This window comes from Schistocerca nitens, chromosome 3, assembly GCF_023898315.1.
Source record: "Schistocerca nitens isolate TAMUIC-IGC-003100 chromosome 3, iqSchNite1.1, whole genome shotgun sequence".
Lineage (NCBI taxonomy): Eukaryota > Metazoa > Arthropoda > Insecta > Orthoptera > Acrididae > Schistocerca > Schistocerca nitens.
Genome location: NC_064616.1, coordinates 229,687,979 through 229,714,975, shown reverse-complemented (window position 1 = coordinate 229,714,975; position 26,997 = coordinate 229,687,979).

The following is a 26,997-nucleotide window of genomic DNA, read 5'->3' as shown; positions in this document are numbered from 1 at the left end:
TGGGCGAAAGACGCGTATTTCGATAGGATCTATCGTGCGATCCAAAGAAACAAAGGACTGTTTCCATTCAACTGCCATATCTCTTTGGATTGTTTCATAGAAACCACATTCTTTGAAAGTAATTAATAAAAACAAATACATACTAACAAAAAAGTTCAAAAATGTTGATATTCGGCTTTATGAAAAAAAATATTTTAATGATGTTACAAAGATATATCTTTCAGCAAATAGGAATTGATATTACAGAGGGGACTAAAATCGGACGTGAACATGGGCAGTCGGACGAAATCAGACATTCAAAATGCTAAAATAATCAAAAATGGCTCTGAGTATTATGGGACTCAACTTCTGAGGTCATCAGTCCCCTAGAACTTAGAACTACTTAAACCTAACTAACCTAAGGACATCACACACATCCATGCCCGGGGCAGGATTCGAACCTGCGACCGTAGCAGTCGCGCGGGTCCACACTGAAGTGTCTAGAACCGCTCGGCCACACCGGCCTAAAATAGTCACTCATGTTATTGAATGATGGTGCAACAGTGTCGAGTATGGAAAATAAATATTAAATGCTAATGAAATTCAGTACTAGTCTGCAGCAAAACACGATAAAGAAAATTCGAGCATGAGGTAAATTGACAGGAAAAGTAAAAATGGTTGTATGACAGAGACAGAAAGTGTTAAGGCGTAAAGTGAAGCGCCGGCACACCAGTCGGGAACCTTAGAGCAGAGAGGGCTGTGAAGTAGACATCAGCCAACCCGAGCCCTCTCCAGGACGACAACCCGACAGCAGCGCCCTCGACATGAAGAGGACACGAAGCGCCACGCCTCCTGGCCGCGGCTCAGTTGAAGACTAGCAGTTCTACGACTTCCACAGCGGCATGAAGAATGGGCACTTGTATAGAACGACTTAGGAACTGTATTACTTCTCTTGTATTAAGAATTGTATATGCTGAAGGCATTTTTCTTGTTTGTCTGTCGTCCTTTGATCGCGGCACGTCTGTACCTCACAAAGTTAAATATTGTAATCATTTTCTTTTGTAATAAAATTTACTAACACGATTTGCTTGAATTGTTGTCAAGCGATCCGAGAAAGTAGTTTTCCTAGGCACCCCATATTTGACGAGTAGGAAAGACACAACAGAAAGAACAAAAAAGCAATACCAAGAACCGAGTTACGAAAAAATCTTAAGGGATATGAAAGAAACATTCTTTCTTCGAAAGTAACGAATTTGAGAAATGAAGAGAAACTCAAAGAAAAGAGATATTTTTGGATGAATCTGTGACTCATTATATAAGGATAGCACAGAACAGGTCTTCCAGTTAAGTTAATTTACTGTCGTAGCACATACGAGGGTGAGTCAAATGAAAACCTTAAATATTTTTTTAAATATTATTTATTGTGCAGAAATGGTACAAAGCTGTATCACTTTTCAACATAATCTCCCCCACGCTCAATGCAAGTCCTTCAGCGCTTACAAAGTGCATAAATTCCTTTAGAAAAAAACTCTTTTGGTAGTCCGCGCAACCATTCATGCACCGCGTGGCGTATCTCTTCATCAGAACAGAACTTCTTTCTTCCCATTGCGTCTTTGCGTGATCCAAATGTATGGAAAGCACTTGGGGCAAGGTCTGGTGAGTATGGTGGATGAGGAAGACACGCAAAATTCAGGTATGTGATTGTTGCAACTGTTGCACGGGCAGTGTGGGGCCTTACATTGTCATGTTTCAAAAGGACACCTGCTGACAGCAATCCACGTCGCTTTGATTTTATTGCAGGCCGCAGATGATTTTTTAGGAGATCTGTGTATGATGCACTGGTGACAGTGGTCCCTCTAGGCATGTGATGCTCCAAAATGACACCTTTTTCGTCCCAAAAGAGAGTCAGCATAACCTTCCCTGCTGATGGTTCTGTTCGAAACTTCTTTGGTTTTGGTGATGAGGACTGGTGCCATTCCTTACTCGCTCTCTTCGTTTCCGGTTGGTGAAAGAGAACCCAGGTTTCGTCCCCAGTAACGATTCTTGCAAGGAAGCCATCACCTTCTCATTCAAAGCGCCGAAGAAGTTCTTCACGAGCATCAACACGTCGTTCTCTCATTTCAGGAGTCAGCTGCCGTGGCACCCATCTAGCAGACACTTTGTGAAACTGGAGCACATCATGCACAATGTGGTGTTCTGACCCATGATTAATCTGTAAACATGATGCAGTGTCATTCAGTGTCACTCGGCGGTTTTCCTTCACTACGGCTTCAACTGCTGCAATGTTCTGTGGAGTCACAACTCGTTGTGCCTGACCTGGAACATCTTCCACTGAAGTCACAACATTTGCGAACTTACTACTCCATTCGTAAACTAGCTGCTGTGACAAGCATACATCACCGTACTGAACCTTCAATCGTCGATGAATTTCAATAGGTTTCACACATTCACTACGCAAAAACCGAATAACAGAGCGCTGTTCTTCCCTGGTGCAAGTCTCAAGAGGGGCGGCCAACTTTATACTGATACTGCGACGGTATGTGTGCATCTGCACTATGCTGCCACCTACAGGTCATTCTGCACATAGTTTGTAGCACGCTTACCAACTTACAGGATAACGACACGAAATTTCGATTTGTTATTACAAATTTAAGGTTTTCATTTGACTCTATCTCGTAATCCAGCAAAGTTTGATAAACTGTACACGTAGATAAGATGAAGCAATTTTTTTCAGGAGTAGCAACCGAAAGTACCAAATGACTGATTAAAGTATAATATGAGGGACCAGTGAAAAAGTTACCATGAAAAGTAACGTCAGTGAAAGATTTGCCAATGAAGAGAGAAACTTCAAGTTAAAAGATAATAATGTATATGGCTTCAACTTGACAGGTATCAAAGGGTACAGAATACCATACGTCCCAAAAACTGCAAACAAGCAGTAATGACAGAAATTTCATTTACTGACACAGTGAAAATGGAGATGATGATGAACACACATTATTATTCAATTAATGTTTCGCGTGGCTGATGCAAAGCTTCTATCATAAAAAGATATGTTACTGATGATAAAGAAGCACAATTTCACTAAGGAAAAAATCGAATTAACTACAGAGAATCAAATCGTTAAAGAAAAGGGTCGCAGCATTGATTTTTCAAGCTTAGAATACGTCAGAAATGACATACGTTTTAACAAAGCAAAACCATCTTGGATCCTGCGCTTACCAACTTTAGTCATCATTTTAAAAAAGCGGGAAATACACTGAACCCTCAAAGGAAATGGTATAGGCATGCGTATTCAAATACAGAGAGATGTAAACAGGCAGAATACGTGGCTGTGGTCGGCAACGCCTATATAAGACAGCAAGTGTCTGCCGCAGTTGTTTGATCGGTTACTGCTGCTACAATGGCAGATTATCAAGATTTAATGAGTTTTACGTGGTGTTATAGTCGGCGAGCGAACTAAGGGACACAGCAACTCCGAGGTAGCGATGAAGTGGGGATTTTCCCATACGACCATTTCACGAGTGTACCGTGAATATCACGAATCCGGTAAAATATCAAATCAGGTTACCCTCCATTCGGAAAGTGGGTGCACTCAGCGACTGCTATATGACTAATAAATTATAGAGTACAGAAATCAGTCGTCCTTTTTTTTAGATTTTATTACAGAAATTCAGATTTCGGTTAGTAGCTTGCCTTTATCAATGCACTATTTTCTATTCTCAATGCATGTAAGTCCCCGTTGTCGGGCGCCAGTCACAGTTCTATGACTAACTGTGACTGACGCCTGAACAGCCGGCCCAAGTGGCCGTGCGGTTAAAGGCGCTGCAGTCTGGAACCGCAAGACCGCTACGGTCGCAGGTTCGAATCCTGCTTGGGGCATGGATGTTTGTGATGTCTGTAGGTTAGTTAGGTTTAACTAGTTCTAAGTTCTAGGGGACTAATGACCTCAGAAGTTGAGTCCCATAGTGCTCAGAGCCATTTGAACCATTTGACGCCTGAACAACAGGGACTTACATGCATTGAGAATAGAAAATAGTGCATTGATAAAGGCAAGCTACTAACCGAAATCTGAATTTCTGTAATAAAATCTAAAAAAAAAGGACGACTGATTGCTGCACTCTATAATTTATATGTATTAAAAAAATCATCAAATATCCAACATCGCTGCGACCGGAGAAAGATCCTGTAAGGAAGGGGCCAACGACGACTGAAGAGAATCGTTTAGCGTGACAGAAGTGCGACACTTAACGCAAATTGCTGCAGATTTGAATGCCGGGCCATCAACAAGTGTCAGCGTACGAACCATTCAACGAAGCATCATCGTTATGGCCTTTCGGATCCGAAGGCCCACTCGTGTACCCTTGATGACTCCACGACACAAAGCTTTACGCCTCCCCTGGGCCCGCCAACACCGACATTGAACTGTTGATGACTGGAAACACCCTGCATGTCAACAGGGGAGTGTTAAGGCTGGTGGAGGCTCTGTCACGGTGTGGGGCGTGTGCAGTTCGAGTAATATGGGACCCCTGATACGTCTAGATACGACTCTGACAGGTGACACGTACATAAGCATCCTGTCTGTTCGCCTGCATCCACTCATGTCCGCTGTGCAGTCCGACGGACTTGGGCAATTCCAACAGGACAATGCAACACCTCACACGTCCAGAATTACTACTTCTATTCACCCTGAAATCGATCCAAAATATTGGGAAACAGTTTCCATTAATATCCACGTTTCACAGGCAAATCCATTTCTTGTTGCTATTCCTCGTTAAAGTTCCTACAACCTTCGCAAAACATCCGTGAATACTTTTTGGCAAAGTGCCTTACATATTTAAGAAATAAAGATATCATCTATCTTCTCTATGTTGAGACCACAAATATCATCGCAGGGGGTCGTAGGCGGTCTCTGCCGTGACTTAGGTCTTCAGAAACTACTGCCGAAGGTACATCGTAATGTCATAAAGAAAAGACCTTTTTGCGAAGTTGCTTCATCTACTAGAGAGGAACAAAGTTCGAGATGTTTGCTGTGGTAGGTATACAATTTCTTTAGAAGCAGTTGGTGAACAGTATCACTCAACATAAGAAGGAAGCACTAGCGTCGATACGTGAAAGATACCGTGTGCCATATTATCTGTAGTCTCATAACTTAGCGATAGTGCCTGAGGTGATGCCTGGATGTATATACCTCCGGACGCACTTATAAGCACCTGATGGATAAGCTGCGCACCACCAGACGCGGGACCAAGTTTTACTGCTCTTCTTGTAGTCCTGCCATTCCCCCCCCCCCCCCCCCCACTCCCTTGGAACGGCGCATCGCTGGTAGAGTTCCTTCATGGACGGAGCCAGCGCACTTTGATCCAATTGCTGCACCCACCACGGTGGCCGGTGCCTGCCCCGCTCCCTCATGCTACGAGTCAAACTAATGACCCAGTTTTTTCTTTTCAGATCATATAGCGATCGGAAGTGCTCGGGACGTGGTTTCGTTGTAAAGTTGCTTGGCAATTGCACGGTTTTGATGGAGGGTCCAGGCGGATTGCAGCGACGGCACCAGAATCGAATTCGCACCTGTAAATTGCGTTATTGTGCCACTGACTCTTTGTTCACAGATTCATTGCCTGACCGGATGATGCAGCCTGCATTGCCTCTGGCTGCCTGGAGTCCTGCGTCGCCAGCACCTGGCTCTGAACCTATGGTCCTGGACCACATATCTCATCCGGAGCCTAGCGGACAGGAGACGTCCACAGATGTTGGTCCCCTCCACTCCACGACCGCCCAGGAGGCCGACGCACCAATTCAAGAAGCCGTATCGGTTAGACCACCAGAAGACCTTCCACTTCCGCTGGATGCAGAGACGCACATTCCGTCTCGTTTCTTGGCTGGCGTTCCGAAAGACGTCAAAGCGAATGCCGGGGCGTAGACAGGAGCTCGGCACCAGCCACAGCTTCGGCCCCTGCCTTCTCATCGCTTCCTGTTTCCACGCCTCCCGTCCCGCAGTCGTTGCAGCGGTCGTCACTAGAGGACAATGGAGAGGGAGTTTGAGGGGAGGAGTGTAGTATCGCAGCTTATTGATACTGCCAGAGCTCGCGTCTCAATGAAAATTCCTTCAGACACTGCGAGCGGCGCTTGACCACTGAAGAACATCCAGGCCGCCGACTAATGAACACTACCAGGACGGTGTTATAAGCGTTGGCCACGTGGGCACTAGTCATCTAGTTCGAGATTAGTTCCATTTTGCTAGATGGTGCCGAACTTCAGACCGAGCTGTTGATAGCTAACTCTACGGGCAAATATTCATTGTACATAGACGCACGCATCATTTTGCTTCCCTTGGCATCTACTTTTTTATCGCTTTCTGGACATTTTTGCTTGCGCTTTTACCATTTGTGCTCTTCGATATATCTGCTTCAGACCCATGCATGCCATTTTCTCTCATTTTTCTTGTTTTGCTGCCACATATTGATTTAGCTTTATCTATTTTTGCTTAGCCGTGGCTACTACATCGCCTCAAGCCCCAAGCTAGTTTGCTTCGCAATTAGCGGCGCCACAATTGCAAGCGCCTTTGGCACCAAAGCTCGATCTAACACAGCTTCTTCCGTTATAGACGCTACAAATGACGCAACTTACTGAGATGATGAAGGGCTTCATTTAAATGCAGACGGCAGCCCTTAGGAATCATGATCTGACGCCACCAATTACGTCAGCGCCACAGCTTACGCAGTCGTCATTAGTGCTTCCGTTTCACCCATTTCAAGAGGACAAAGAAGAGTGGGTTGAGTAACTCACCCAGTTTGAAGCTCATCATGCCAACTACTGTTAAGTTAAACTTTTTTTTTTTTCAACGGCCTGTGTGTCAGTTAAGAGGATGTGCTGCACCTTGTTCCACCCTTCGCGGCCCGAATTAATCCACGCTTGGAATACGTACTATGAAGAGAAAGTCCTTTTGGCGGCTGCCAGGTTTAAATATTCCAGACTAAAGAAGCAGCCAGGACAGTGTGCGACAGACTTACTAGGAATCCTAAGATCAAATGAGACTGTGACAAGTATTATACTGACCTCATTATACCACAACCAATGGCATAACAGAATGCTTCGTAAGAACGACTGAAGAAAGACTGACTACTAAGCAAGTAGAAGAATGGAGGCACGAAGAAAAGAAGTAAATAAGAAGAACATGGAAAACACAGCACGAAGTAATTAAGCTTTCCCTCCGTTTAGCCTACAAATATCAAGAATACTTCCACATTAAGCCCGTTTAAGAATGCAACAGAAAGAGTTTTTGCGTAAATTCCAAATCGGAATGCAAGAAAATTTTGATTCATCATAAAATGCTGGCTGGACTTGTTACCTGACCGGCAGATCCCCAGAGACAGTGACAGAAAGGACGGAACGTTTGCAAGAAATGCATGCTACGTTACAGTCTGTTGCGAATGATCTGTGTGTGTCGGCGGTTCCAAGGGTTGTGTGTGGTAATCTCAGCTAATCTGTGTGTGTTGCAGAGCCCAAGAATTTTGTGTTAGTATCAGTCTAGTGATAACATATGAGGGTTGGAACTTAAATAGTGGCAACTATTTATTCACAACCGATATAAAAGAGTTAAATGTTTGCACCTGTTACTGTCTTTCAGAGTAGTCACCAGTGTTGTGTAGAACTCGTTGCCAGCCATGTGGAAAGCGTAGTATACCGTTAGCACAGCCTGTTCTGTTGATGGTGCGAATGGAGCGGTCTACTGCCGGTCGAATCTCTGAACAGTTCTGAAGCGAATGCGACGAAGTGGTTACTTCATCTTCGGATTCAAATCAAAGTCACAAGGACTTAAGTCCGGGGAGTATTGTGGATGGTACAGTACTTCCCAGTCCCATCGACCAAACAAAGCAGCCACAGCTTGCGCTGTATACGCCCGCGCATTGTTGTGCAAAATGATGGGTGGCTTGCGCAGAAAATGTCGCCGCTTCTTGCGCATAGCTGGACGCAGGTGATGCTCCAAAAACGAACAGTAATACTGTGCATTGACGGTCTGCAGTGGAGGAACGTAATGCGTTAGAATAACACCATCACAGTCGTACACGAGAATCACCATAATTTCAGACCGCTCCATTCTACATCTACATATACATCCATACTCCGCAAGCGGTGTGTGGCGAAGGGTACTTTGAGTTACTCTATCGGTTCTCTCTTCTATTCCAGTCTCGTATTGTTCGTGGAAAGAAATATTGTCGGTATGCGTCTGTGTGTGCTCTAATCTCTCTGATTTTATCCTCATGGTCTCTTCGCGAGATATACGTAGGAGGGAGCAATATACTGCTTGACTCCTCGGTGAAGGTATCTACTGAGCGTCTCTCCTGCAAAGTCTTCCACTGGAGTTTATCTATCATCTCTGTAACGCTTTCACGATTACTAAATGATCCTGTAGCGAAGCGCGCTGCTCTCCGTTCGATCTTCACTATCTCTTTTATCGACCCTATCTGGTACGGATCCCACACAGCTGAGCAATATTCAATCAGTGGGCGAACAAGTGCACTGTAACCTACTTCCTTTGTTTTCGGATTGCATTTCCTTAGGATTCTTCCAATGAATCTCAGTCTGGCATCTGCTTTACCAACGATCAACTTTATATGATCATTCCATTTTAAATTATTCCAAATGCCTACTCCCAGATAATTTATGGAATTAATTGCTTCCAGTTGCTGACCTGCTATACTGTAGCTAAATGATAAAGGATCTTTCTTTCTGTGTATTTGCAGCACATTACACTTGTCTACATTGAGATTCAATTGCCATTCCCTGCACCATGCGTCAATTCGTTGCAGATCCTCCTGCATTTCAGTACAATTTTCCATTGTTACAACCTCTCGATATACTACAGCATCATCCGCAAAAAGCCTCAGTGAACTTCCGATGTTATCCACAAGGTCATTTATGTATATTGTGAATAGCGACGGTCCTACGACACATTCGCACCATCAACAGAACAGGCTCTGCTAACGGTATACTACGCCTTCCACATCGCTGGCAACGGGTTCTACACAACGCTGGTGACTACTTTGAAGGACAGTAACAGGTGCAAAGATATACCTCTTTTTTATCGTTGGTGAATAAATAGTTGCCACTATTTAAGTTCCAAGCCTCGTACATTTACTTTTCTTGAGTGAAATGCAATATTTTAAATACCTTTAAGAGCTTTAAAAAGAAATATTTATTCTTGGATAATCAGGAAGATTGATACAAAGGACAGCAGACGAATCGCTGTGGATCTGCCGCCCTGTAGTGTCCTAAATCCACGATGAAAAACTTTTTGGCTGTGCATTCATTGCATAAACTGGAAAATGAAGGAGGACCACCTCCAACAAATTAAAGCGATTGAAATTTGATAGAAGCCTACTTTCAAAAGAAAAAGCGGATAACTGACTTTACCTTTCAAGGAGAAGATCGTGCACCTGCCCTGCTTCTGTGCATCCACATCAGACGTACAGCATGGACAGTGCTGTAAGATGATATGGTCGGCTGCTGTAAGTACGAAATGGGTATCGAGTCTGCTGACCCTAGAACCACGATCGAGATGCAAGCAGCGAGCACGGCCGATCACACGCCCTCAAAGAGCGCTGTGGTGGCCCACACCGTCGAGACACCAGCAAGGAAGACAAAGCCGCTGCCAAATCAGCGTGAGAAGCCCACCAAGACTTCCCTGTTAAGGCGGAAGCTCACCCTCAGGACCTGGACCCTAAGCCCCATTGCTTCAGGTGCCAGGGAGGGAACCTTGTGACAAAGACTGCCGCAATGCGCCGATGTGAGTCAGAAGCTCAGGCAAGCACACGGTCGCGCTTGCAGCCGACACACGGAAAACTCAACGACACGCAGACGCAGGAGAAAACGACGACGCCAGCCGGCAGCAAACCCCCCCCCCTTTCCCCTTCGCGGCCGGAAAGTCCCACCAATAGTGGGGAGGACCGGCCGCAAGTGGGAGGGCGGGTACATCAGCACGGATCTGGGAAGACGCAGCAGTAACAGCAGAAGACCGACCACATGCATACCACAATGCGCATTGTCGTCTGAGAAACGACTACATCCCTCCAAACCGTCATGGTGTAGAGAGAACTGCGTTCTTAGTCACACTGGCTGCACAGAAGGAAGACACCTTGCAGCGACTGCGTCCAGAGTTTCCTCGCGACCTCTGAGCAGGCAAAGTGGTACCTGCCCCCGCCACTGCCATAGCAGCGTCGTAGGAGAAGCTCGCCGACAAGCAGACAACCACTCCTCAGGCATGGGCGAAAGCCACTAGGACTGTCCCTGACGAAAAGCAGAGTATGAGATGGAGAAATAACTCGACAGTAAGTGTTTATCAGAACCGATGGTATCGTCAGGCGTGCCCAGGGAAGTGTGATAAGATTGCTGCTGTTCTCTATATACATAAATGATTTGGCGGACAGTGTGGGCAGCAATCTGCGGTTGTTTGCTTATGATGCTGTGATCTAAGGTAAGGTTCAAAAGTTGAGTGACTGTAGGAAGATACAAGACAACTTAGACAAAATTTCTAATTGGTGTGATGGATGGCAGCCAGCTCTAAATGTGGAAAAATGTAATTAAATGCGGATGAGTAGGAAGAACAAATCTGCAATGTTCGGATACAGTAGAGGTAGGGGTGTAAATGTGGAAACCCATTTTGTTTTTGCTGTATAAAAGAAATATTTACTTCTCTTTCAGCTTAAAAAATCAGCCAAAGCTAATTCATAATGTTTTAGCAAGGAATGTAAAATTATGAAACACAAAAACTAAATATGTTAAAAATTAAAAAACATTTTCTGCTTTCACAACAACTCACTAATTTTTCAGGGAGTGCGAAAATGTGGAAACGCCTTAAAATTGTGAGAAACTGACTACTTCAAACGAAAACTATTGAAAATGTTAGAAACTATTTTATTTTATATTAAACTTAAATTATACAAAAATATTTTTAAACGCAGCTCTATTAGAAAAATGCTTCATAAGCGAAGTTCACTTGCAAAAATCGCGTATGTAAATATCTCCTTCATTTCCGGCACACAAAGAGTGACACCACTCCTCACACACTACACACGAATGTCTTTGGAAAATGCGCCTTCACAAAAAATACAAATTGCATCTTCTTCAGTAGGCTTTTCTTCCCCAACTGCGAAATCCAAATGTGACTCGCCTGAAGAGACAGTTGGTGCATTGGGCTCTTCATCTGAATCCTCACATAACTTAAGCCGTTTTTTGCACGGTTTTCTAGGAGAAGCTTCTCGTTTTTTCTTGCTTTTGGCAGGTTCCTTAGGAAGCTTCTGTTTACCCTTCAGTAAGGAGTCTTCAAGGCGTGTTTTATAAGGCGAAGATGTCAAAACAGCTGATGAACCTGGCTTACGACCTCTGTTGGAAACCGTCCTCTTTAGAGGAGGGACTGGCATGGTATCTTGTGGAGACACACACGTATTTGATGAGGTATTTGACAACGATATTGACCTTCTGTTTTATCCATTTCAATGAGATACTGTACCAACTGTTTCTCAATAGCATCAGGTAGTACAAGCTTACGTCCAAGTCTCAAAGGAACACATTCTTCAGGTGACATATCACTATGCACAAACCTTAGAAATGTCGTCTGAGGTACACTGAAAGCTTTTGCTGCTCTTCTTAACCCCACCTGCTTTCCATTGAGGCTATTATAGCCTTAATCATGTTTCGAGCATCCCACTTCTTCACAATAGCTCTTGGTTTCCGATCAGTTAGCTTTCGTGGCATCTAGGAACAGACGCAAAACGTATTAGAAGTAATGTATTTGATGTTGGCATTGTGGACACGTTTCCACAATGCCATCGTATGTATGCTTCCACATTACCTACACAATGGCCATTTTAAATTTCGGTAGATTACATTAAGCAACTATCCATCTAAGGTTGACAGAGGACTGCTAAAACCTTCTACGCACCTCCCTTTATAAGCTATCAGACGTAAAGAAAAATAACTACAAAGTATATAGATAAATATTACAGCACAACTTACCTCGAAAAAGGTTTAGAAAATGCGCGAACGTAAATTGCATCACTGTTACGGCGTCTGTTGCTCAACTGACTTCGAACCCTCTACCGTGACAAATAGGAACTGTTGCAACAATTTTTGGCTGCCCCACTACAGTTTAGCACTCTGCAGGCCAGATACTAGACGTTTCCACATTAGCCACACGCTTCCACATTTACACTCCTACCTCTATTACTAGTGTCCTGCTTGACACAGTCAAGTCGTTTAAATATCTGAGCGTAACGTTGCAAAACGATATAACGTGAAACGTGCATGTGAAAACTTTGGTAGGGAAGGCGAATGGTCGAGTTCGATTTATTGGGAGAATTTTGGGAAAGTGTGGTTGACATATAAATGAGACCGCATATAGGACGCTGGTGCCATCTATTCTTGAGTACTGCTAGAATGTTTGGGATCTGTACAAGGTCGGATTGAAGAAGACATCGAACCAATTCAGAGGCGGGCTGCTGGATTTGTTACCGGTGGGTTCGAACAGCACGTAAGTGTTACAGAGATGCTTCGGGAACTCAAATGGGAATCCCTTGAAAGATAGCGGCGTTCATTTCAAGAAACACTACTGAGAAAATTTAGAGAATCGACATTTGAAGCTGTCTGCCGAACGATTCTACTGCCGCCAAAATACATTGGGCGTAAGGACTACGAAGATAAGATACGAGAAATTAGGGCTCATACGGAGGCTAACAGACTGTCGTTTTTCGCTCACTCTCTTTGCGAGTGGAACAGGAAAGGAAGTAACTAGTAGTGGTACAGGGTACCATAGACACTCCCACGATGGTCACTGTATAAGTGCTGTCCGATCTTCATCACCAGTTATCTGGTGGTACGTGGGGGAAGGGGGTGCCCGCTGCGAATACCGCAGCCGAGGAGAAGACGTCGGACGACGATTGGAGTTGCTGCTGCGCCCAGTACCGCTGACGCAGCGCAGTGGTAGGATCCCACAGCAGCGCACAGATTCGGACACACCTCATTATGAAGAACAGATGGCTATGACTCGGTGTCGAGCTGCATGATACCCACTACTAACATAACCTACCCTTGCACGATACGTCGCAGATTGCAGGAAATCCGCTAGCGCTCTTACTAGCCATCCAGACTCTAGTGGAAATTTTTTCCCTTGGAACTTACCTTGGCAGTTTCTTCCATCTTCCCTTAAAACCACTCTTCTTTCAAACGAATTTCGATCACATTCTATCACCCGCTGGGCCTGTATTGATGGGTAATCTCACCTAGATGTACGGGCCTAATCATAGATCTGGCTCCTGTGAACTCCTCTATGTAATTACGAACAGAAGCAAAGGCGACGGTAGATCTTTTGAGATGTCGGCATGCTAGTGCGGATGTGGAGGGTCTCCTCTCTCCTGTTAAAAAAAAAAAAATTAGCTTCCCTTCACTCTGTGCTTACCCGTGCAATTATGCATTGGGCCAAGGATGACATTCGCCCCCTCCTCGTTTCGCACTAAAATCTACTTGTGTTTTCAAAATTATGTGGAGGGACATCAAAAAGTATGTTACACATTATTATGACAGACCGAGTAACTTTTAATGATGCTACGCTTCAAGGTGACCCAGAGAAGGCACTATCACTCAAAATAGTCATCAAGTCTCTGTAAATAAAGGTCACGACGTTTTACCAATCGTTCAATTCGTCGACGATAGATATTCGCTCCTTAGTCACGAAGCCATTCGAGAACTGCTGTGTGAACGTTTTCATCCTTCGAAATCTTTTTCCGCCTGATGTTGTTCCTCGACACCTGGACATTGTCGTCTATGGTCGATGTCAATGGCCTTTTTTGACGATCGGCATAACCCACGTCATTGAAACCTGGGTGAAATTGTTGTAACCATTTCACTATGTCTGGACGCGACACATACCGCCAGAATTTCACGGTGAATATGAGCAATTTATACACCTTCATTACAAGAATCTTACTATTCGCCGTACCCGTACTTCAACTTGGGAGTACGTTTCCATTGTATCCCCCCCTTCCCCCCTTCCCCCCCTCACCCTCTCCCCCCCCCCCCCCCCCGCCATCATCCGTTATGCAGTTGTTATTCGTATCGCAGTAGAACTCATCGCAAACTCCTTTGATTTGCTTCCTTAATGCCTCAACCAAGCGAGCCAATTGTTCTTCCAATACTTCGACCTTACCTTGACCACGCTTTTTGCCCTTCTGTGCCGTACGTGAGGCAAACACGGTGTACTGTTCATCTGCGCATAAGAGCATTCTTTGGGGACGAAATTTAAAATAAAAGTTTGGCACTAGACCAACCGAGAATTAATCCTTCCATAGCAATCCAGTCGTCTCCGAAGATACAACGGGCAACTAAATTTTCTGTCACGTTCGTATCCGCCCTCCAGTCAACTTTCCAACACAACCATTCACTCATAAATTTGTTTTATTTTCTGTTCAATATTCTCCGGGCTTTGGTCACAGGCTTCGCCATTTGCGTATATACTTATATTTCACAAAACAGTCATAATTAACTACCGAAATGACACTGCCTAAGACTAACAACCGACACATAAGTTCCCCTATAAGGGCGGCCCTTAAAAACGGCGGAGGTTCGAGCCCTCTCTCGGGCATGGGTGTATGTGTTTGTCCTTAGGAAAATTTAGGTTAAGTAGTGTGTAAGCTTAGGGACTGATGACCTTAACAGTTAAGTCCCATAAGATTTCACCCACATTTGAACATTTTTTTAAAAAACGGCAACCGCTGACCCGTCTTTTCGTGGATTGTACTCATAGCCTTTCCCTGGCCATTAATATATTGTCATAATGCTTTCTGCTCAACCTTTATATATAGCTGCTTACCGCAGCGCCAGCAGCCCACATTACGCACTCCTTAACACCATTCTTTCGAGTGTCGATTGTTCTGGTCAGATCTTCCATGCGCTACCATGGCGCTCCGTTTCACGTGGCTGTTCTGATTCACAATGGCTGGTCTGTATCTAGCCTATGCCTCCATCAGAGTATCAAGAAATTCGATGGGCTGTACCTGTCTTAACATTTCTTTTAATTGCGTCAAGCCTTTCGGAATTCCTTGCACGTTGCTTAGTTTCTGGGTTTAATCCCCTCAAATATGGGTTACCACCTGCTCTTTCGTATACTGTAGTACAATGGCTACCACACTCTTTCTAATCTGTTCCACATATTCTGCTAATCATTCATCAAGGCCTTGTTCACATTCGCAAAACTGGAAAATTATTTCTTGTAAGTCCGGAGGTGGAATTAGCCTAACAATATTCTCGCAAAGTTGTTCCCAAGTATTACTTTCTTTTATGGTGCGCATTACTTCGCCGCACAACCTATCTTACTCCTTAACCGCCATAATTTTTAACGCGTCAACATCATCAATTTGACAAGTCTGCATCTTGTCCTGAGACTGAAACGTGAAATACCACAGATGGGCTATTGCTCGACTGACGTCAAATGACAATTTAGCACACTCCAGGACTATTTCCTGTAAAGTGCTAGGTAGTTTATCAAACAAGGTTTCAAGGACGTTTCGCGCCACTTCCTTGTCCCAGCTGCTCGGGCACTTGAATATTGCTATTACGTTAGAACTATTACTGAATCACATTACTGCAAGCTTGCAACTGCTGAGCCTGAGTCTTCTCTACTCCGACCAAATCACTCATTCTGTCTAACCAGTGACTGAAACGAGCCTCCAGTCTTCGCATTTAATTGGCAGTAATACCACCTTCACCTCGCAGACCTTCAATGTTTTTCTCAAATGCGTCAGAAATAGTGGCGGCAGCAAGACTTACCTCCTTGAGTTCCGAAATCGTAAATTTGGATGGCACATGGCTATTTTGACTTATTGCTTTCATCAGTTCCCGAACAGTACCTTCCGCTTGAAGATTCCTTCTTTGATGCTTACCAGCTGTAAACAAGTCCCACCCCAGACATCCTGAAATCACAACGACCGAACAGCTTTCAACAAACAACAATACTAAAAATAAATATATTTCCGTAACTGCAATAATTATACCTCAATCAATCAACCACACTCTGCTAATAAAGTGTTATGGAAGCAGGGAGTTGTGGTCTCTCTTGGGGAAGACTGATTGAGTATACAAACAAGGTCAAATTCATTTATCAAATTACACAATAGTGAACTCAAGTATTAATAGCATACGAAGTAAAACGTAACGACTGCAGGTTAATATAAGAATGGCTAACAGCATAAAGCTACTAAAAACCGCTACAGCAAAATCTTATCAAAACTACCGTAATATAGTATCTGATAATCAAAGACAACAGGATGTTAAGACAAGAATCTTTAAAAACAACAAATACGAAACACAAAATTATTATTTCTATAAAACCATAGAACAATCATCTTGATTTGTCCCTGAACAAATCATAACCATAGAACACACTGGTCTTTCGATCCGGGTTTGAACGTCGTAGGTGAACACCATTTACAGAAACACAGAAATCTGTAATGAATGCAGAACGATGCTCCTCTTGTGTTGCAGCATGCCAATACCGCTGTCACTATCCTGTCCAGTAATTCAGTAGCACAGGACGTGTATATAGTGTGTTTTCCTTTTACAGAAGCAACCTCCTATGGAGTTCATCGGCACAGACCGTGCCCGCATATACGTAGTACTTGGACACTGGTTTCTTTAACCTTAATTCAAAAGTCTGTTTCGTACGTGCTTACGTCACCACAAAAGAAGCTGCCCGTTTTCCGATCAAGCACTGATACTTCTTCAATATCACTATTTGAGCATGGCTCCAAGTACACCATTGTCCCCGGTCAGTTCCCCCGACGTACCAGCCACTGCTTCCGCCTTGCCCCACTCCAGTTGACAACCACCTCTCTCGCCGCCGACCATCGTACCAGAGAGCCCCCCCCCCCCCCCCCCAGAGCTTCCGAAATGAGCGATTGCCCCTTGATGCGACTGTCGATAAGTGCCAACATTGTACAACGAAGAGAGAATTTAAAATACGTGTGTTGTTGTTGAGGTCTTCAGTCCAGAGACTGGTCTGATGCAGCTCTCCATACTACTCTACCCTGTGCAAGCTCCTTCATCTCCCAGTACCTACTGCAACCTACATCCTTCTAAACGTGTAAGAGGTCATAAAAGTAAAAGACCAAATGCCTTGCTAATGACTTCGTCGTTTTAGATGTTGTCGTTCCATTTTGCATTTCACATCTCGATAGTGTCGCTTATCTGCGATTCATCGGCCTTAGAGAGAAATTCCGTCCTAGTGTGAATACTGTATTGCAGATATTTCCATGCTTCACAGTTCTTCTATTATTAGACTGGGAGGCACAGAAAGACACACACACCTCATCCCAAAGGTATTAAACACTTATCCTTCATCACGTTTCTGTTTGTAGATTCAGTCGTTTAACAGCCAGTAAATTTCTGTTGCCCTCAACACGTATCTGTACAATTTAGCTAGAGTTTGGCATTTGGTCGCCAGTAAACTGCAAACGGTCCAAAGAGCATACATCTCTACACATGCTTTGAGCATAAGGTAGGGATGTAGGCTCTTGGATTCTGGGTGGCTTACTGGTCCCCCCCTATGAACCCCAGACCTTGCCGAGGTGGGGGGGCTTAACTGTTCTGTCCTCAATAAACCTGACAGTCTCTTGAGGGCTGTACAGGCCTGGGGACGGACCAGGACCAACGAGGGGTTCACCAGAAAATCTGTATAGAGAAAGTGTGGCCGAATTTCCGACTGCCGCCATTTTGGGACCATCGTGCTGCTTGTCATAAATTGGCCACTGCAGTAAGTTAGCAGTTTCTACTGAAGGAGCTCCACTAACGCACATTTTTCTAAGACAGGGCAACAGCTTGAAACCAAACGTTTTTAGTCTTCAGCAACAGAAATGTAAGTAAAATGTGTCTAAAAATATATTTTTTGATGAGGATGATCCCCAGTTTTCACGCTACTGACATTTGAAGAGTGGAAATGTATAACGTTCTAAGTGTCAAATCCTAAGCAAAATTTTGTGAATGTATCCTGAGACTAGTGAAGTTTATTGTGTAAGTAGGCTGTTTAGGTTTTTATGTTGGTAACGCCACGTCGCGCTCTGTATGAAAATCACTGACTGTGCTGTGTGCAGTCTGTGGCTGGTTGGCATTGTTGGAGTATCCACTATTGTAGTGTTTGGCAGTTGGATAGGAACAGCGCATAGCGTTGCGCAGCATTGGTGGATGTGGAGAGAGAAATGCCAGAGTTTTGAGAGGTCACTATAAGCGGACGATCTGGACGTGTGTCCACCAGAAAAAGGAAATTTGTAAAACTTTTAAAGATTATTAAGGTAAATACATTGCTTATTCTCTATCAAAATCTGTCATTTGCTAACTATGCCTATCAGTAGTTAGTACCTTCAATAGTTAGAATCGTTTATTTAGGTGGCAGTATTGGCGCTCGCTGTATTGCAGATTTCGAGTAACGAAGATTTTTGTGAGGTAAGTGATTCATGAAAGGTATAGGTTATTGTTAGTCGCAGCCATTCTTTTGTAGGGATTATTGAAAGTCAGATTGCGCTGCGCTAAAAATATTTTGTGTCAGTTTAGTGATGATCAGAATAAGTAAAGAGAAAACTGTTTGAGTACGTTGAGTTTTGCTCAGCTGTTTGAAAATCAAATAATGTAGAAGTTTACCAGCACAGTCATTCATAATTTTTCTAAGGGGACGTTTCAGCTGTTCGCCGCATAGTCACAAAAAAGAGACACATTAGAAATAAATACTTCAGTAACAATTTTATAAATACCACACCAAGAAACTGATTGGTTGTAAGAGCCAACAAGTTGGTTCTTGAAACGAAGAAAACAGCAAGTAGTTTATTTACAGAAATGGCATTGTTACTGGTTTGGAACTGACAGGTTCATCTCCACGCGGCTGTTCATGTTTATATTACATACATTATTGTTTACAATAGTTGTTGGTTTTCTTTTCAACAACTACTGTAACATAAACGTGGGCAGCTGTCGGAGGATGAACCTCCGGCTCGAAAACGGTACCGCGCTATTTGTGTAAATAAAAAGCATTATGAACAGTGGCTGGTTACTATTTTGTTCACTGCATGAATCAGCTTGTATTCTGTTCACTACAAGTCTCAACAATGTCATTTTTCAACAAAATATCAGGAAGAAAGCATTTGTTCCAAGTGCCGTTAATACTGGGATATAAAGCATTAAGTGTTTAAATGGTAGATCTGTAGTCAATGAAAACCACTTCTCGTATCTATTACATTTTTAAACTCCGGAGGGAAGACCAGCTTGTCAGAAAGACGATGCGACATCTACTGACGCATACTTGAAAGGCTGTCCCCGTGGTTTGGCACCTGGATCAAGTCTAGGCTCATGCAGAGCACCGCGAACACAGTAGCACTGAAAAAGCATTGTATGAAATAATGGCACGTAGAATGACTTACTGCCTGTTGGCTTCTGTCTCGGGTTCTTTTGCCGACGTTCGTCTGATGATTTTCCTGACATTATGGCAGCACGAGTGGCTGGCATTGTCGAAGTTTCACCCTCCCTTGATGGTGGTTGACAGGAGCCGAGCTCGCGGCCGCAGACTGTATGTACCTGACGCGCCAACGTCCAAGAACCTCCACGCGGTCATTTCCGGTGCGGTTCTATTGCTACCTGCGACGGTCGTTCGCTGCAGTATAGGAAGCCAGGATCCGCTTTTCTTGAGACTTTCTTCTTTCTTGTTGAAGCTGTTCTCGTGTTCTTGTATTTCTATAGCTGGGGACGCTCACCATGCCTTGTCAATACATCTTGTCACTAATGTGCTTTGTGAACAAAAATCATGCAATTTACAAAATGAATAGTGCGCACCATGATCACAATACAAGAAGAAAACATGATCTTCACAAAGATTTAAAAAATCTCAGCATGGTACAGAAAGGAGTTCATTATTCAAGTATAAAAGTGTTCAATAAACTTCCTGTCCATATCAAATCACTAATTGGGAATCTTACTAAATTCAAAACAGAGCTAAAACTTTATCTTTTGGATAATTCTTTCTATTCTTTACAGGAATTCTTTAATAATGTGTAATACTTTCTGAATATGTGTTTAAATTCATGCATTTTCTAATAGAACTGATTATGTAGATTAGCATATCACTTGTTGGCAGAATATTTTTTAGATGAATTACTTTAAGTTTGTTTATGTAATCATCTATGTCATTACTGCTCTATTATTTATGTAATCATCTATGTCATTACTGTAATATTATCTGTGTTGTTATCTGAATTTTTGTGTGTAATTATTTGACATGTGGATGTCCTTTTTCATGTATCTGCTTATATATGTTAAATTGGTTGCCTCATGATCGTCTACATGTGGCTATTACTGTAATAACCTGACACGTTCTACATCATAACGATACATTCGCGTCAAGGATCCATGGAACTCGAAAATAAATAAATAAATAAAAATAAAATCTGAATAAGCGGGTGTGATAGTTCTTCCCTACAGCCAGAACTTCCGTGTCGGCGAATTTCTCTACGTGTGCGTTCTCATACAGCCCGTGCTCTGTCCCAACCGATTTCTCCACCTGCCCCAACCTTCAATGTCGCTTATTTTCTGTGATCCTGAGTTGATCGATCGTCCAGTCTTTCCAACATAAACATTTCCACATGCGGAATACTTTCGTCAGACATAGACATGAACGTTTGTTATATTCATCTGTGTCTTTGTCTTCGTGATATATAATTATGTCCTATTTTTCCAAGCAACATACAGGAATGGTTAACGCTGGTCAAGGCCGCTCCCCAGTCGTCAGAAGCATCGATGTACAGTTTGGTCAGAAAGTCTGAAAAGCTTCTGAGGCTATTGCAGGATAGGTTGTGCTGACAAATAGCTGTTAAGAAAAAATTCTGTTTATTGCACCATTTGCGAGTTAATTAGCACTGAATTTAGCCAACCATGTGTAGCGCCCGCAAATTTAGGCGGCCCGCCAGATACGTTTACTTCGTATGGTTTCCTAAAACCGAACAGGAGGACGATACAAAAATTGGAAGTGCGACGGTAGTGAGGGTCTAATCAGAGCCAAAGGTTGAGCAATCTCGTGCGCTATCATCTACGCTAATATAACAAGTGACACTAATTGTGTCTGCCAGACTCCTGCAATATACGCGCAAAGATGCCTGATTGGGTAACTTCTGTGCTAAATAACTCGGAAACGGCGCAAGTTATCGAATTTTTTTAATAATTACGGTACAATCTCCCCTGAAATACCTTCACAAGATTTTCAGAATGTTTTTGACCACTCTGTGTAGACTGCCGCATAACTGTGCGCAGGTGTACATGGATTTTGCGAAGAAAATAGTGAAAGCGAACAGAGGGGCACAAAAGCAGTTGTCAGTGAAACGAAATAGACACATTAGCTGTACTGGGACACGCTTTGCAACGAGAAAAAACAGAAGACTCTCTTTGATAAAACCTGCGTCGTCATAGCCACGAACAGATACTATCGTCGGCTGTACACAAAGGCGAGACAGCCAGTAGCTTTAACCATATAGAGGGAAGGTGCTGATACTTAGTTACGATGAAGAAGGGCATCAGTAACTAGTCTTACAATGGTGTCTGGTATCGGTAGTGTTCACAATAACCAATAGTGACAAAATGACTCTCTAAATTAAAATCAAGTAACATAACGTCTCTGTGCCGAGATATGTGGCAAATACTATCGTCAGTCAGTACTGAGCCCCTCCTTCATATGCAAAAAAAAAAAAAAAAAAAAAAAATCCCAAATGTGGCATATTCATTTATAACAACAAAATGGGCTTAATATATTCTTCTTTAGGCGTCGATTTATATATGGCATAGCCCAATTGTAAATGCCGTGCTACTATAAAACAGAAGTCTCCATCTGAGGCTACTTGGGCAATGATTGATGCATAACCCAGTCTCATGCTACGCCTAAAATGTTGATTCTGTCAGTGCTACCTACACGTCAACCCGCCTTTCCATGCCACTTGAGACTGGAACCACTACCTCTTTCACATTTCATTTATAAAACTCTAATATCCTCGGGATGAACCTGTTTTGAAATTGACAAAATTTCATTTAACACAAATTCCTTATTCAGAAATAAGTAGATTTAAAAAAAAGTTATACAATAATCTTTCACAAATTCATCATATTACAATTTAGATATAAATGTGTACTATAGTAGTTTTATTTAAAGCTAACGAAATGGTTCAAATGGCTCTGAGCACTATGGGACTTAACATCTGTGGTCATCAATCCCATAGAACTTAGAACGACTTAACTAACCTAAGGACATCACACACATCCATTCCCGAGGCAGGATTCGCACCTGCGACCGTAGCGGTCACGCGGTTCCAGACTGAAGCGCCTAGAACCACACGGCCACACCGGCCGGCTTAGAACAACAAAATATTTAAAAGCGTGCACTTCAGATATGACGCTGTGCAGACAACAAATTCAGGAAAAGGTCGGAACTCATGACACAGACACTGACAAATACAGAAAATTAGGCATCTACCTATTAACATGCCACTCTCTTCAGTGTATTTATACAGGCCAGACATCCAGAAACTTCAAAACAAGGTATATTACTGTCTCAGAAAGAAGAAACAGCTCACATCCCACGTTTACTGTATGCGCAATGTAACTTGGCACTGTCTGTTGGGAGCGGTCGTAAGAGATTTTACCTATTACATCCCTTACATCATCACCAGAGTGAGGTGGGAAGTCACTTTGCGCGTATAATACTGACCACTTAATACTCACAATTATTACACAAAAAACCTAGATGTAGGCTTAACAATACTTCAAACCGTCTATAGTCTGTAGCAAAAACTAATCATTCGAGACGATTAACAGTTGAATATCGGACCAGCCGTACATATAACACAAACATGCACACGCTGTATTATTAAACTAGTGCCTGATGAATCAGAGTGCCGCTGATGAACGACATTTACCGTGTTTTGTGACTATTCTCACACGAGAAACACGCTGATGAGAAAAGTAAGATAGAAAATACGGTATCTACGGAGAAAACAATCACACAGCACTTAGAGGTTGTCAGTTTCATACGTTTGACTCATCTTCCAGAACAATCACGTTGTTGCCGGTGACATGCTATCCAGCCAAAACGAATGAATGTGTTACAAATCGTAAGGTAAAGGTGTCATTTAACCGGAGGTTATATTCTGACAGTGTGCTGAGGCATATGATATTGTCTTATAAGGTAACATAACATTACCATGTCTGCAACTGGTGGATTTGAGGCTACGGAAACAGATGCATTCCTTCAGCTGATAAGACAGTGTGGCTCTTCCTGGCTTCTCATTGGCTGGGGGAAAATAAACAGAGGCTTGCGTTAAGCTGAAGAAACAAAAAGTGTCAGGTCGGAATTGGCAAAGGAAGATAGTGGATGCGTCAGAAGCGGTCGCGCATCTGCGAACAAGGCAGAGAAATATTTACAATGTGGAACACTACTGTACAGTTCCTTTTGTGGACCTGTCAAATTCGTGTGCAGTAAGTGACCAGGGCATTGTGAATAGTTTCATTAATTATTCAGTCGAATTCAGTGTTAAATATCTTGGCATCATAAACGATTAGTTGAATCATTGTCAGCTGTGACGTAGTTTATTTATAACATTTAACTCTTGTTGGTATTATTAGTACTGTCACACGAAAAAACTACGTGTAACATTAAATCGTACTGTCACACAGAGACAAATATAACACTGCCTATGTATAACCTTCTCTTTTAAACGTGGCCTCCTGTCGGTATAATCTGATCAGTAACTTCTTTGACAATCCCTATAAAAGTTATTCCAAAGTAGATTCTAAATCATAAATTTCCTAAGTTAACATTATCCCTTTTACAGGAATTTTAAAACTTTGTTTGACCATGTAGTGTATGTCTAATGGATACAAGTATTGGTCTATTATTTCAAATCCGGAAGAGATCGCAGTATAGAATAGTATTATAGGTAATAAGGGAGAAAACCCGAAACATTTTGGTTCCAGGCCTTTTATTTGGTCAAGACTATTTACTAACGGTCGCCAGCCTAATCGAGCACGAAGTTACCTTCTTTGGATTAATTTAAAGAGTAATTGTGATTTGCTATTTTGTATATATATTACTGTACTTTAGAAAGCAGAACAAGTTTCTCATGCATAGCTCAACAGTTAACTTTCATTCTTACTTTGACAGCTCCAGAGGAATTATAGTACAGCACCCAAATACATTAACACTTCCTCTATTCATTGTGTAGATAATATTATTCAAGTGAAGACAAAGCAATATCGGCCTTGAGGAGTCTCTGTAACTGAAACTTGATGAACCAGTTATCATTCTCAGTTAGTTAAGCAGAATTACTATGTTATGATACTAACTCAATATTAGCACACACTTTGAAATTATCATTCTTTCATTTATGGACCATCTCAACAATCAGCCAAAACATGGCCCTTAAACTCTACTTTGTCTGAGAACGTCAAAAACTTTCAACTCTTATGAAATGTTCACTAAGCACCATTCGAAAAATAAGACAAACGTAACTGATTAAGTTCTCTTTTGATTATAGCACTGAATTTGAGCAGTTTAATCTTTACACCACAGTATAGTCAGTGTAGTGTCTCTTCGAAACACACAAAGTTATTTATCAAAATTGCAAGATCATTTGTTTAAAATAAATAATTTTCCATCCTGTTTTTATTTTCATGAAGCAGATTTTTTCTTTCATTTCATAAAGAATACGTGGACTTCAGCAAAATTGCTTCCAGAAGACTTTAAATTTAATTTTCCACAATCAACATTTACTGATTATATAAAAAACGCTTCCAAAATATTTTACTACAATAAGTTTCCAAAATTATAGCTCTTTATAGTTTTAGGATTATCTTCACTCGGATCCTGTCTAAGTATATATCTTAGGAAAATGAATTTCTTTGAACGAGTTTATGGTAGTAACAAATTGTTATGTCTAAAAAGACATATAAAAATTTACTGCTTCAAGCTTTTATTAGAGTTCTAAATAAAGTTCTTAACCTTTTGCTGTAGGCGACGAGTATGTTTTTGGGCTTAATATATTCTTCTTTAGGCGTCGATTTATATATGGCATAGCCCAATTGTAAATGCCGTGCTACTATAAAACAGAAGTCTCCATCTGAGGCTACTTGGGCAATGATTGATGCATAACCCAGTCTCATGCTACGCCTAAAATGTTGATTCTGTCAGTGCTACCTACACGTCAACCCGCCTTTCCATGCCACTTGAGACTGGAACCACTACCTCTTTCACATTTCATTTATAAAACTCTAATATCCTCGGGATGAACCTGTTTTGAAATTGACAAAATTTCATTTAACACAAATTCCTTATTCAGAAATAAGTAGATTTAAAAAAAAGTTATACAATAATCTTTCACAAATTCATCATATTACAATTTAGATATAAATGTGTACTATAGTAGTTTTATTTAAAGCTAACGAAATGGTTCAAATGGCTCTGAGCACTATGGGACTTAACATCTGTGGTCATCAATCCCATAGAACTTAGAACGACTTAACTAACCTAAGGACATCACACACATCCATTCCCGAGGCAGGATTCGCACCTGCGACCGTAGCGGTCGCGCGGTTCCATACTGACGCCCCTAGTACCGCCTGGCCACAGCGGCCTGCCAAAAGCTAACAACTTTCACTGATAAGCTATAATACTTACGACCGATTACTATAAATTTTAAATAATTATTTTCATCATAAAGTTGCATACGCATCAGAGACAATTGTGGCACACGCTATTCGTAGCGATCAACGTGGCATCAAAGGTCAGTGACCTACTAACGGGCAGGCACAGACATCCTGCTGTAATACGGAATACTGCATGAAGATTCTATGTGAGTGCAAATAAGAACTCCTGCGAGATGTACCTGAATAGCACATCTCGCTCCAGTAGTAAAACCATCACAGCCACTCGTACTTTCACTTACTTGCAAGTAACACCATACGGGGTAACAGTTTGGAACTGTCACATGACTACCTTGACAATCTGTTTCATTCACAAGCAGTACTCCAACAGTCCCCTTTTCCCCATTTACAGCGTTGTTCTGCTACCTGTCATCAGGCATATTTGACTCCAAAATACTAACTCGCGAGCTTTTCGTAAAACGGTTAGTACGGTAGGCTTGGGACTCCAAGTGTGAAATTAATTGTTATCCATTTTTTTATTTTTTTTCTCGGCATTCCTTATTTTTCCTTCCATTCATTTCCAGTCCACTTTTACAGTGAAACAACGGGCAAACTCTACGTGTAGAAGAACAGCATCACCTATAGCAGCCGGCCGAAGTGGCCGTGCGGTTAAAGGCGCTGCAGTCTGGAACCGCAAGACCGCTACGGTCGCAGGTTCGAATCCTGCCTCGGGCATGGATGTTTGTGATGTCCTTAGGTTAGTTAGGTTTAACTAGTTCTAAGTTCTAGGGGACTAATGACCTCAGCAGTTGAGTCCCATAGTGCTCAGAGCCATTTGAACCATTTTGAACCTATAGCAGCTGACAGTTCACACACAACACAGAATGTCACGTGGACGAGAAACTTATAGAATGAATACGAATATAAACTACAGATATGCCAACAGATGGTTTGCACAATTTTTTGTACAAATGGTGAGGAACGAGTCAGTGTACACACTGTTTGTGAATGTGACTACTTGCTGACCGTTTACAGATTAGTAATCAGCAGAGCAGCATAAATTTAAGAAAACTGAGCATATTACTCTCAAATACTGCTCATGTAACGAGTAATATGCTAAAATTCAGCTCTTTTTAAGCTACACTTGCTAATTAAACCAACTGCCCATAAGGGATAATTTTATTTTGGTTGTAGAATTTGCTTTGCTATTTGTCAGACTCACATGCCAGTGAGCAAGCAAATAATGATTTTTGTGACTCAGTATTAGGCTACTTTATAAGACACTGACAGCTGTAGTAATAACTGATC